General features: G+C 37.1%; 1 protein-coding gene and 1 pseudogene across 8 annotated transcripts in view; one reads left to right on the top strand and one right to left on the bottom strand.

Moving 5' to 3' along the window:
• Tut4 (terminal uridylyl transferase 4) overlaps positions 1–12,680 on the bottom strand; it is a 102,479-nt gene that overhangs the window by 78,600 nt on the left and 11,199 nt on the right. The gene's annotated exons all lie outside the window — the stretch shown is intronic.
• LOC109688828 (10 kDa heat shock protein, mitochondrial pseudogene) lies at positions 7,566–8,003 on the top strand (annotated as a pseudogene).

Genomic DNA, 12,680 nt, shown 5'->3' with positions numbered 1-12,680 from the left:
ATTCAAAATCACCTGCAATTAAAAGACTATTACTCCAGACTGATGTTTTTGCATCCCTTCTTTCCTACTGCCAATTTTAACAGAAAGTGGAATTGTTTCAAAAGAATTTGGATATGGGTATGATGGCTCATGCCTGTTATCAGCTACCTGGGAGGCAGAGATCAGGACAACTGCAACCTCCATAAGTGGACAATTATAGTCTAAGGCCAGCCTGGGCAAAACCTCTAAACCTTATCTGAAAAATAACTAAAGCAAAAAGAGACTGGAGTATGGCTCAAGTGGTATACATGCCTAGCAAACACAAGGCCCTGAGTTCAAACCACAGTATGGTCAAACAAACAAACAAACAAAAAAAGAAATCTGATGTCTTTTGGTTAATTTTCAATTGTTCGGTGAGCCTGAATCTTAAAACTTGGCTTAGAAAGTTTACCTGGCATGATGGTTAATCTTGATTTTGTCAGCTTGATTGGATTGAGAAGCATTTAGAAGATTAGTAAGCACACTTCTGGGTATGCCTGTGAGGGTGTTTCCAGAGAGGACTAACAGTAGAAGACCCACCCTGAATGTGGGTAGCACCACCACATAGGCTGGGGATTCAGATGGAATAAAAGGGGAAGAATGAAGCCTGTTAGAACAGGAATTCTCTTTTTCTCTCTGCTTATGGGTAGCCATTATGTGAGTTGCTCTGCTTCACCATACCCTCTCCACCATGATGGTCTGAAACCCTAAACCAAAATAAATCTTTCTTTCGTTTTTTTTTTTTTTTTTTTTTTTTTAACTGCTGTACTGGGGGTACACTGTGACATTTACAAAAGTTCTTACAAACCAGGCACCTGTGTCTCATGCTACAACTAGCTACTCAGGAGGCAAAGATCAGGAGGCTCCTGGTTCCAAGCCAGACCCTATATGTCAAAAAAAACCCATCACAAAAAAGAGGGCTGCTAAAGTGGCTCAAGCGGTAAAAGTACCTGCCTAGAAAGCATGAGGCCCTGAGTTCAAACCCCAGTGCCATCAAAAAAGAAAAAAAAAAAAATCTTACAATATATCATAGTTAAATTCACCCCCTCTATCATTCTCCTTTATCTTCCCTCCCTCCCCCCATTCCTGGAAAATCTTTCTTTCCTTAAGTTGTTTTCCTTAGGTATTTTAACACAGTGAAGAAAAGTCTAATACACCTAGAATAATTGTTGCATAATTAAGGGAAAAGCTAATCACAACAATAATTACCATTCAAGTAACCTTCTATAAGAAACTATTTGAGACGTAATAACAGAAAGCTACCAGATGCTTTAAAAAAAAAAAGTATATCTACACATATATGTATAAAATGAACCAACTTAAGCTAAGACCTTCAATCAGTGAGTGACCCTGAACAAGAAGACACTGAACCACTGAACCTCTGAGTCATGTGTAAACTATAAAATGAGTGGCTTCACAAACCAGCTATCTTTAGAGTCCACTGAACTGAAAAAGAAGTTATGATTCTATCCAAATCTTAAACCAGAGAGCTGCTAACGTTACATAGGCTGATAATTTTACAAATTGCAGGCTCCGTAAGTAAAATCATTTTGTATTTCCCTACCAACTCCCAATTTCTTTCCTCAGAAACAAGTGCTTTCAATTCCTTCAGCTACTAACAGGATATATTTTCATGTATCTAAATAGCATGCTTAAAATCATACTTTTTATTCTATTTTAGCTTTAGATATATCCACTGACTTCCTACTATGGAAGACATGGATTTGACTATCTCAAACATCCCCCCTAGAAACAAACGAAATTGTACACCTAAGTATTTCCCCATCTGCTACAGTTTAGATATGGTTTGAAGGTGTCCCCCAAACACACAAGTACTAGAAGTCTGGTCCCCAATGTTGAGAGGTAATAGAATGTTTTAAGAGGTAGAGCCTAATAATTAGGTCACTGAGAGTACTGCCCTCAGAAAGTATTAATGAGGCTCTTACAGAATCCCAGTTAGTTCCTGTGAGAACGGTTATAAAAAGAGCAAGTCTGGCCCCTGAATATCTCTGGTATTCTGTCTCACCATGAGTCCATCTCTCATAGCCAGAAGGCCCTCACCTAATCCAAGTAGATGCTGGTACCATACTCTTCAATTTCCAAAAGTGTGAGCTAAAGTTCCTTACTCTCCAGTGTTTTATTACAGCAACAGAAAACAGACTGACACATCACCCTACCCCCTTCAGCCTCCCAGGATGATTTTAATATATCAATATTATTGACAGCTGAGCTAAGTACTATACAGTAACATAGAATTTGCTAGATGTGCATCAATTCATTTTCTCCTTCATCCTGGGCATATGACTTGACTACATTTCTCAACCTTCTCTGTATTAGGTATGGTTTTATAAATCATGCATTTGCCCTTCTCAATAAATAAAATCTTCAACCATCCAGATTCAATCATTCAACCAACAATTATGCTCTAATCCAGTCTAATGAATTTCAAAATTTTGTACCTAAGAATCAACTAGTTCCCTAAATGCAGATTCTGATTAAGAAGGTTGGGATAGGGCCTAACATTCTGTATTTCTAACATACCTACACTGCTAGCCTTTGGCCATATTTTGGGACAACATGATCAATGGAGGTATCTAAATGATCACATGGAACAAACTATTCCTCTAGATCTAGTGACCACTCACCTAGGAATTATTATACAACAAAGAAATAAAACAATGTTTTAAGCCATTGTACTGCTAGATCTAGTATTTTAACTAAAGTAATACATATACTGCAGTCACATTTCTCTTTCAGTATACTTTTCAGTTTCACCTAAAATTAATCATTGCCTCATTTTTAAGCTTTTTCATATGTGTATCAATTTTTCATTGACAGAGTTAGATACAGTGGCTCCCACCTGTAATCCTAGGTACTCAAGAGACAGAGATCAGGAGGATCGTGGTTCGAAGCCAGCCCAGGCAAACAGTTTGTGAGACCCTATCTCAAAAAAACCCATCACGAAAAAGGGCTAGTAGAGTGGCTCAAGCTATAGGTCCTGAGTTCAAACCATAGGACCAAAATAAAAATAATAATAATTCACCGATAAAACTATAAATATTCTTTCAATGTGTTCAAATACATCAAGCTATCTTTTTTTTTGATTGTTGTTGTTTTCTCCTTGGATAGCCTTCAAGAACTTTCTGATACTACTTGACTTCTACCACAGTTGTCACCCTGAGACTTCTTTTCATTATCATTCTATCAATTTCCATGCCCTCTCTCATGAAGACTCTTCTGTTTTTGTCTTTCATGATTTACTTACTCTTTTTTGATGGAACACATCCTCCTATAGTTTCTAAGAAAGGAAACATCAAAGATAATAAATAAAATAATTATGTCCCACTTCTGCTTTTTCATTCTATGTAGAAGAACATTCATTATCATAAAATTTCTGGACTCTTTCTACTATCCTCATTCATTCTTTACCTAAGGAGATGGTAGTTTATTTCATCAATAAATTTTGGGAAATGACATGAACAAAACTTAGCCTCTTCCTCTCTTCCTCTTCTTTAGGGCCTGCTAATTAGTGTGAAGAAATTTCATTCTGCTCCTTCATACTTTTAACTTTTTTATTCAAAATTGCCCGTGCCTAATGGGTAAACTGGCCTAATTCTGATGTTCAGTATTAGTAGTAAAAATCCAGTTTTCCAAATTGAAGGTTAGAACAAAAATGATATCCTGGTCTCCATATGCTTTATCTCGCCCAACTTATATAGAATTCAGGAAGGGAAAGAGAGTGCTATTTGTTGAACCACTTTAAACTCTAACAGAAGTTAAATTATGTAAGACTTTGCATACCTGTGTCTTTATTCTATTTTGTCTTCACGCATTATTTAGTTTGGTATGAAACGCCAGGGTAGAGATCATTTGCTCAAAATTTTATAGGTTCCTTTCCAATGATTTCTAGTTTCTATAGCTACTACTGAGAAAATTATACCATTCCTATCCTCTACTTTTTAAATTTTTTTGATGGTACTAGAGTTTGAACTCAAGACTTTGTGTGCTTGCTAGGCAGGTGCTTTACTGCTAGAGCAGTGCCTCCACTCCTTTTTCTCTGGTTATTTTGGAGACAGGGTCTTACTACTCAGGCAGACTTTGGACAGTGATCCTCCTATTTTATGCTTCCCACTGTGCTGGGATAACAGACATGCATCATCACACCCAGCTTTCTTCCACTGAAATGGAATCTTGCAACTTTTATCCAGGCTGGGTTGGAACCATGATCCTTCCCATCTCAGTCTGTGAAGTAGCTAGGATTACCGATAAGCCAGCCACCAGCACCTGGCTCTATTCTTTTTACCCTAGTTCCTTTTTTTTTTTTTTTTTTTTTTTCCGCCTCTCCTCTATGTATTTCCATGTGGTAAGATTTGCTGTACATAGTTCTTCATTTTGGTGGTTATTTAGTTAGCTTTTTTCATCTGTAACTCATATCCTTCACTTCTAAATTTTTTCTTGTATTATATATAGCCTATAATTTCCTCCCTTTCAACTTCTCTGTTCTCTTTCTATAGTTCCTGTTAATTAATTCAATCTTTTAAATTGATCCTCCACTTTTCTTACTTTTTTCTTTTTAATAAACTCTCATCATGTTGCCCAGGCTGGCAATTCTGCCTCAGCCTCCCTAGTAACTGGGATTGTACATACTACTGCACTCAGATTTCTCTTCATTTTGTTCATCCTGGGTGATTTCCTTAACTTTATCTTCTAATCTTTCTATCATAATTTTTTTTCCTCTTTTTGACAGTACTGAAGTTGGAACTCAGGGCCTGCCGCTGGCTAGGCAGGCATATCCTACTACTTGAGCCCAGTTTTTTTGGTTCAAGTAGGGTCTCCTGAACATTTTGCATGAGCTGACCTTGAACAGTGCAGAGGCTAAGTCTGGCCAAAACTATTGGTCAACCTTGCCCCTTGGAGGGGAAAAAAAATGGGTGGCAGCAAACCAGCAGGGTTACCCAAGAGACTTCCCCTGGGACAAGGAGGCTACAGTGGTGGCTCCACTGCTCTCCCCAGACCTCCGTCCCAGTCTAGGGCAGAGAGCCCTGCAGAGGTGAGGAGGAGGTATACTCTGCCTCCAGAGTAGCTAGGATTACAGGCTTGAGTCACTGCACCTGGTCTCATGTGTTTACTTCTAAGAATCTCTCACCGTCTTTTATACAGCACTCTGATTTTGATTCATGGTTATAATCCCTTCAAAGAACACTAATAGTTTTTCTGAAAAGTTTTTTAACTTCCTTTTATTTCATTTCCTATGTTTCTTATTTATTTTCTTCTTTACCAAGCATAACAAAATATGAATAGGAATTTCAGAAAAAAAAGAGCACAGGAAAAACATTTGAAAACATGACAGAAATTTCTCAAATGTGATGAATAATAATCATAAGCCTATACTAATGGGCATAATATATTAAAGTATACAGTCATGAACAATATAATAATGTTTTTTGGTCAATGACACACTGCATGCATGACAGGTGTCCCATTAGATTATGTGAACTGGCAACATCATAGAGGTATTGGTTTGTATAAGTATACTGTGATATTTATATAATGATAAAATCACTTAGGAACATGTTCCTTAAGATACATCCCCTCCCTGTTATGAGATGCATCACTATACCTTAACAATAAAAAGATAATGGCAATGGGACAGAAATGTGTAGGTACAGAATATTTCCATACTACGGAAACTGAGTTAGCATTGCTCAAAGGAGGTTGTTAAATAAATTTAAGATGTTAATCACACTTATTCCCTGAGGCAATCACAAAGGAAATAACTAAAATAAAAAATACAAAAACTGGAAATCAAAAAGTACTTTAAAAATCACCTAAATACATAAAAAGGCAGTATAGGAAATAAGAAACAAAAAGTACATAAGCCATACCGAAAAGAAACAGTTAAATGACAGAAGTTAATCCTTACCCGTAATTACTTTAAATGTAAATGACTTAAACTGTCCAATTACAGGCAGAGGTTAGCAAATTGGATTTAAAAAACACATGACCCATCTATCAACTATCTATGAAACTCACTTTAGTTATGAAGAGGTAAAGAAGTTGAGAGCAAAAGGATAGAAAAAAAATATTCCATGTAAACAGTAACCATCAGAAAGCTGGGATGGCTATCTTATTTCAATAAAACACACTAAATCAAAAAAAAACAAGGACAATCCAACAAGGATATGCTCCTAACAACAGAGTCTCTAAATATATACAGCAAAAAATTAACAGAACTAAACCAGAGAAATTGTTCTATAAAACTTGGAAATCTCAATACCTCACTTTCAATAGTGGATAGAACAACCAGAGAAAAGATCAGTAAGGAAATAAAGGACCTGAGCAACATTATATACCAATTAGACCTAACAGATATATACAGAAGACTACCCAACACAGTCTATTCACAATGAGTGTGTAATGGAAAGGAGAGAGGAAAGGAGGGAGTGAGGGAGAGAGGAAGGAAGGAAGGAGAGACAAAGGAATGCTATCATCTTTTCATAGTCATGTTACTTCCCTGAAGTTTTTGCTAAAACTGATGACATAAAGAGAAAAATAGTGCAACTCACAGTTCCTTTTCCTTTTAGTTCTGCCTTACTCATCAGCAAGTCAAAAGCAGTGTTGCCAGAAAGTGAAAGTTTCAAGAACTGATTTAGGCTAGTTGTGATGGTGTACAACTAATACTAGCACTTGGGAAGCTGAGGCAAGAGAGCATGAGTTTGAGGCCAGTCTCAACTGAACAACAAATTCCAGGCCAGCCAGACTCCCACCTATAATCCTATCTACTCAGGAGGGAGATATCAGGAGGATTGCGGCTCAAAGCCTGAGGCAAAAAGTTCGGGACACCCAATCTCAAAAAAAAAACCCAAAACAGAAAAGGGCTGGAAGTATGGCTCAAATGGTGGAGCACCTGGGAAGCATAAGGCCCTGACTTCAAACCCCAGTACTAAAAAAAAAAAAAAAAAAAAGGAAACAGTTGAGCAGCTTTTATACAGCATTTCCACTGTTCTGGTAAGTAATGAAATATAGATATATGTACCAGCTATGAAATACTGTGCACTGCACAATATAAAAATCAACAGTCATATTCACACTATACTTAATAAGTTTAAAATTTTAAAATTGTTCTTTATGTAGAATGGCATTAAATAGATTTAAGTAGATTTAAAACAATGCAGTTGAGAGAAAGATTACATGAGAAAGGAAAAAAACTTTGTATTATCAAGTTTATATTATATCTAGTGCCTTTTTTTTTTTTTTGTGGTACTGGGAATTGAACTCAGGGCCTCATGCATGCAAGGCAAACACTAAACCACTGAGCTATATCCCCAACCCTCTTCCTGCTTTTTAAACAAGGGCATCTGCATTTTCATTCTGCATTGGGCCCTGAAAATTTTATAGCTGAGAATGCATTTTTTCAGGTAAGCAAACATAAATCTGAAATGAAATATGAGAAAAATTGCTTGTGAACATTCATAGAGCTAGGAACACAAAGATAAATAAGGGACTCATCTAAAAGGGGAGATAGTCACATAAACGATGACATTATGCGACCCATGCTATGAAAACCCAAAGGAAAAAGTCTCAGACAAGCCTTAATTTCCTAAATTAACTGAGAAAGAATTTCCAAATTAGAAGATATTAGAAGGAACAGTTCCTGAGCCATGGCAGTAAACGGTCATGGCAGGAGAAACATTTAGAAATTTTCTTTTGCTCTTTGACTGGTGTTAGTTGAAGGAAAAGCAGCTGAAACTGTAGCCAAAGGAAACTTTATGTTTCCAGAAAAACCTCAAGGAAAAGAACTACAAGCAACTGGTGGTAGCTGCTATTATCAGTAATCAAACTAAAGAGTGGAGACATTCCACCAGTTAGCTTCAAAGTTGGAGACAGTTATTTTCCCAGATTATGAAAGCACCAAAGAAGTTTTTGACAACAAGGATTATTTCTTATTTAGAGATGGTTACATTCTTGGAAAGTATATAGACTAAAAAACATCAATACTGAAATGGTATCACCTAAATTACCCATTACACTGAAGTTCGAAAATCCTTTATTGTGTACTTTCCACATCTCTCTTTTGTAATAAACTAATATCTAAACTTAAAGAAAAAGGTCTAATACATATGACTGTATGTATGAACTAAATGTGTTCATAAGACTTTGAGAAGTTTTTCGGGACCATTCAATAGTATGAACAATAATAAACCAGGTATGCAAGTTAGTGCATATATTAGCATAGTGAACTGAGTTTATACTTTGGCAAAAATGAAATAATACATTTCTAATCAGAAGAGAGGCACAGTTTCTGTATTGGAGTAACTTCTATAAAACAAGGGAGACAGAGTGGAAAGGGAAAGGAGATGAGTCACTAAAATAAATAACAGTAATTTGAAATAACAGTGAAAAACATTAAAAGGTTATCTGGGGCTTTAACATAAGAAATTCTGGGAGGCTTGTGTGGGAGACAGAGGCTGTATTAAGGAGGTAAAGAACCTTTCAGATTCTTCAGTATACTAAAAAGCACTGTAAATCTCTGAGACAGACAAAACTTGCAACTTAGCCACTTTTGCCAGCACCAACCATCAGTATCTCAAAGAGCTATTACACAAGTGTTTTAACACTGTTCTGTAAAACAGAGCCAACAATGAAAGAGAAAGGCAGAGGGCAGAAGAGACCTTCAATAAATGGGGGTAAAATAATACTAAATTTCAGAACAAAGTAAGCTGACTAGAATACTGCAAAGCTGTGCTAAGAACCTTACTAAATTATATAAGACACCAATCCACTGTTTATACAATATATACATTCATACTGGGTAAGAGATTTTATACAATGATTATTTCAATAGGGTAATAGAAACAATAGTAATGGATCTGGTGGGATAAGGGATAAAGCCAAAAGACACTGTACACAGAAAGAATGAAATCAATCAGAAAACTAAACGAACAAGAAAGATGCACTTATTGACAATTAAGAATATTTTGGTCAAAAACAGAACTGTTTTCAACCATATAAGTAGTACGTCAAGGAAAGTGGAACATCATTGGAATACAGAAATTAATAGTTAAGGTGTTAGGTAACCTTCCATGTTATGCACCTAACTGCCAGGTATGATGTTAACTACTATTGCTATGCATCGGTGAATGTAAAGGAGTGACTTAAAGATTATTAGACTAAAATGACAAAAGAGCATAATAAACATGGCCAGCAGGGGACCAGTTTTACAAGAGAAAGAATTTTAAAGCAGGATAGATACTATGTTAAAATATATTTATATACAGATCTGGTTTCCTGGCTTCAAGGAAACAGGTGTGAGAGAAATAAGCTACATCCCTAGAGGAACATTTTTCTGTTCTAAGGCATGAGAAATAACATACATTTTCAAAAGAAATAAAGAGAAACACAAGAATGGGAGGATGAAAGATGAGAACATCTGTAAGAAGTGTATAAAGACTTACAAAATGATTATGAAATGCTTTCCTAAGGAACTTTAACCCTCATAATATTGAAAATCACTAAGAGAGGAACCTCTCTGCTACCAACTCCTACAGGTCAGGGGGTACTCCTTTCTCCCTTTCTATTTCTCCTTTCTTTGTCCTGCTTTGCTAAACAAACCTTTGTTAATCTTACACACACACACACACACACACACACACACACACACACACACACAGATCACTATGAGGGAAAGCTTAAATACAAGTTTGAAACACAAATTTAAAAAAAAAAAAAGTAAGGCACAGTGGTGTGTACTCCCAGTTACTCCAGAGGCTGAGAAAGGAGAATCACAAGATTGAGACCAGCCTGGGCAACACAGCAAAACCCTGGCTCTTTTAAAAAAAAAATCTGTATGATTATAAAGTATCTACCAAATGTTAAGCAGAGTTAAAACACTGCCACAAGTCTGTACAAAAAAGTCTAGAGCTCCACCAACAACAGGTGTTGGTGAGGATGAGGGGAAAAAAGAACCCTCTTACACTGATTGTGGGAATGTAAACTAGTACAACCACTCTGGAAAAAAATTTGGAGGCTACTTAAAAAGCTAAACATTGATCTACCATTTGATCCAGCAATACCACTCTTGGGGATATACCCAAAAGACTGTGACACAGGTTACTCCAGAGGCACCTGCACACCCATGTTTATTGCAGCACTATTCACAATAGCCAAGTTATGGAAACAGCCAAGATGTCCCACTACTGATGAATGGATCAAGAAAATGTGGAATCTATACACAATGGAATTTTATGCAGCCATGAAGAAGAACAAAATGTTATCATTCGCTGGTAAATGGATGGAATTGGAGAACATCATTCTGAGTGAGGTTAGCCTGGCCCAAAAGACCAAAAATCATGTTCTCCCTCATATGCGGACATTAGATCAAGGGCAAACACAACAAGGGGATTGGACTTTGATCACAAGATAAAAGTGAGAGCACACAAGGGAGATATGAGGATAGGTAAGACACCTAAAAAAACTAGATAGCATTTGTTGCCCTCAACGCAGAGAAACTAAAGCAGATATCTTAAAAGCAACTGAGGCCAATAGGAGAAGGGGACCAGGAACTAGAGAAAAGGTTAGATCAAGAAGAATTAACCTTGAAGGTAACACACATGCACAGGAAATCAATGGGAGCCAACTCCCTGTATAGCTATCCTTACCTCAACTAGCAAAAACCCTTCTTCCTTCCTATTATTGCTTATACTCTCTCTGCAACAAAATTAGAGATAAAGGCAAAATAGTTTCTGCTGGGTATCGAGGGGGTGGGAAGGAGAGGGAGGGGGCAGAATGGGTGGTAAGGGAGGGGTGGGGGCAGGGGGGAGAAATGACCCAAGCATTGTATGCACATATGAATAAAAAAAAAAGTCTAGCACTCTTACAAATTTTCAGTAAAAAAAAAAAATTTTAGGATGAAACATTAGCTACTAAATGTCAATCATCTTTACAAATCTATAAAATAATACAGTTTTTCAGTCTTTCTGTATTATATATTAATCAAGCACCTTGAGTTTATGACCTATCTACTTCCTGGCTTCAAAACTTTACTACAAAGCCACAATAATCAAACCAATAATGGTGATGCACAGGTTCGAGGCGCTCGGCTTACTGTGGGTCCTTGTTCTCTATTACTTTAAAAAAAGATAGGAACACTGGCAATATAAAAGCAAAGTTTTCTTTATTGCCTCAAAGTGAAAGCAAAGGCTGCTCAGAGAGACAAGCAGCGGGACCCAGAAACCAGTAATCCACTATAATGCTTAGAGTTTTCCCCTTTTATTGCTTTTTCTGCCCCCGCCATTGCCCCTCCTCCTAAGGTTCACTGGTCCCTGGAGTATGCATTTAGAGCTTCTGTTTCTTGGTTGGTTTTGTCACCTCTGTTCTCAGCACAGTTGGGGACTTCCAAGAAAAAGCCTCCTCTACAGCTGCAAAGATGGTCTCATGGTCCTTGCTCATAAATTTAGTTAGACAGGCTGTGCAAATGCTGCCTGCCCCATCAGACCACTTGCTCAAGACATCACTTGGCATTGCCTCAGAACCAGCAACATCACCTCCCCCTTCAATGGTATTAACATAAAGTCAGGCACATTGACCAATAGAATAGAAAGCCAGCAAATAAATCCTTGCATTTATAGTCAAAAGTTTTTGTTTGTTTGTTTGTTTGTATGGTTGGTTTTCGTGGTACTGGGGTTTGAAGTCAGGACCTATACAATGAGCCACTCCCACTCCACCAGCCCTCTTTTGTGATAGGTTTTTTTTTGAGATAGGGTCTCTCAAACTATTTGCATAGGCTGGCTTCAAACCACGATCCTCCTGATCTCTGCCTCCTGAGTAGCTAGGATTATAGGTGTGAGCCACTGGCTCCCAGCTTGCCTTTTGTTTTTTTTAAGTCATGGTGTAACACCAGGCCCAGCCCTGCCTCAGATTGACTGTGATCCTCCTATGTGTGTAACCAGGATTACAGACCTGTACCTCCATGTGTAGCCCTGGTCAAATGATTTCTTGTCAAGATTGCCAAAGCCATTCAATGAGGAAAAGAATAGTCTTTTCAATAACTGGTGTTGGATACGAAAATCAATAAACGTAATAAACCACATTAACAGAAGCAAAGACAAAAACCACTTGATCATCTCAATAGATGCAGAAAAAGCCTTTGATAAGATCCAACATCATTTCATGATAAAAGCTCTAAGAAAACGAGGAATAGAAGGAAAGTTCCTCAACATTATAAAAGCTATATATGACAAACCTACAGCCAGCATTATACTTAACGGAGAAAAATTAAAACCATTCCCTCTAAAATCAGGAACCAGACAAGGATGCCCACTATCTCCACTCCTATTCAACATAGTACTGGAATTCCTAGCCAGAGCAATTAGGCAAGAAGAAGGAATAAAAGGAATACAAATAGGTAAAGAAACTGTCAAAATATCCCTATTTGCAGACGACATGATCCTATACCTTAAAGACCCAAAAAACTCTACTCAGAAGCTTCTAGACATCATCAATAGCTATAGCAAGGTAGCAGGATATAAAATCAACATAGAAAAATCATTAGCATTTCTATACACTAACAATGAGCAAACGGAAAAAGAATGTATGAAAACAATTCCATTTACAATAGCCTCAAAAAAAATCAAATACCTAGGTGTAAACCTAACAAAAGATGT

Source organism: Castor canadensis, chromosome 7 (genome assembly GCF_047511655.1).
Source record: "Castor canadensis chromosome 7, mCasCan1.hap1v2, whole genome shotgun sequence".
In the NCBI taxonomy this organism is placed as follows: Eukaryota; Metazoa; Chordata; class Mammalia; order Rodentia; family Castoridae; genus Castor; species Castor canadensis.
This window is presented reverse-complemented; position numbering and strand designations above follow the sequence as displayed.